Raw genomic sequence first — 914 nt, 5'->3', positions numbered from 1 at the left:
GAGTAGCAGTGCGCGGCGCGCACCACTACATGTGCGCGGCACGCACAAAGAGCTGGGCAGAATCTGACTTTGGTTTAATTCCACAAAAGTGCCCATACATTATGTAACATAATTACACTGCTGTACAATACTGATTAGGGTCTTACAACTCTCCCCCACTTGAATTGGAGCGCGTCCTCGCGATCCAAGCCGCATGACAAGAGGGAAGATAAACTAACACGAATTCTTTGGGCTCCCAAGTAAACTCGGAACCTTTACTACGACGCCATTGAACTTTAAAAGTAATAACCTCTTTATGCCTCAACCTTTTGACCTTCTCATCGAGTATGGCAATCGGCTCCTCAATATATTCTAACTTATTGTTTAGCTCAATCTCGTCTAACGGTACACAAGATGAATCATCCGCAAGACACTTGCGGAGATGAGAAACATGAAATGTATTATGGATCCCCACAAGCTCTTCGGGTAATTCCAACCGATACGCGACTTCACCAACACGAGCTAAAACCTTAAATGGCCCAATAAACCGAGGAGCTAACTTTCTCCGTTTTTGAAACCGAATAACACCTTTTCATGACGAAACCTTAAGCATCACGATGTCACCTTCTTGAAATTCGATCATTCGTCTATGCTTGTCGGCATACAACTTTTGTCTATCTTGAGCCTTTTTCAAATGATCCTGAATCATATCAATCTTGCTATTCGTTTCTAAGACCAAATCGGTACTCCCGATTTCTTTTTGACCCATCTCACCCCAACAAATCGGAGTTCGACACCTTCGCCCATAAAGCATCTCATAAGGTGGCATCCCGATACTAGTATGATAACTATTATTGTACGAGAATTCCACCAAAGGTAAGTGCTCATCCCAACTACCACCGAAATCAATAATACACGCCCGTAACATATCCTCC

This window comes from Rutidosis leptorrhynchoides, chromosome 2 (assembly GCF_046630445.1).
Source record: "Rutidosis leptorrhynchoides isolate AG116_Rl617_1_P2 chromosome 2, CSIRO_AGI_Rlap_v1, whole genome shotgun sequence".
Classification (NCBI taxonomy): Eukaryota; Viridiplantae; Streptophyta; class Magnoliopsida; order Asterales; family Asteraceae; genus Rutidosis; species Rutidosis leptorrhynchoides.
Note: the sequence above shows the minus strand (reverse complement) of the source record.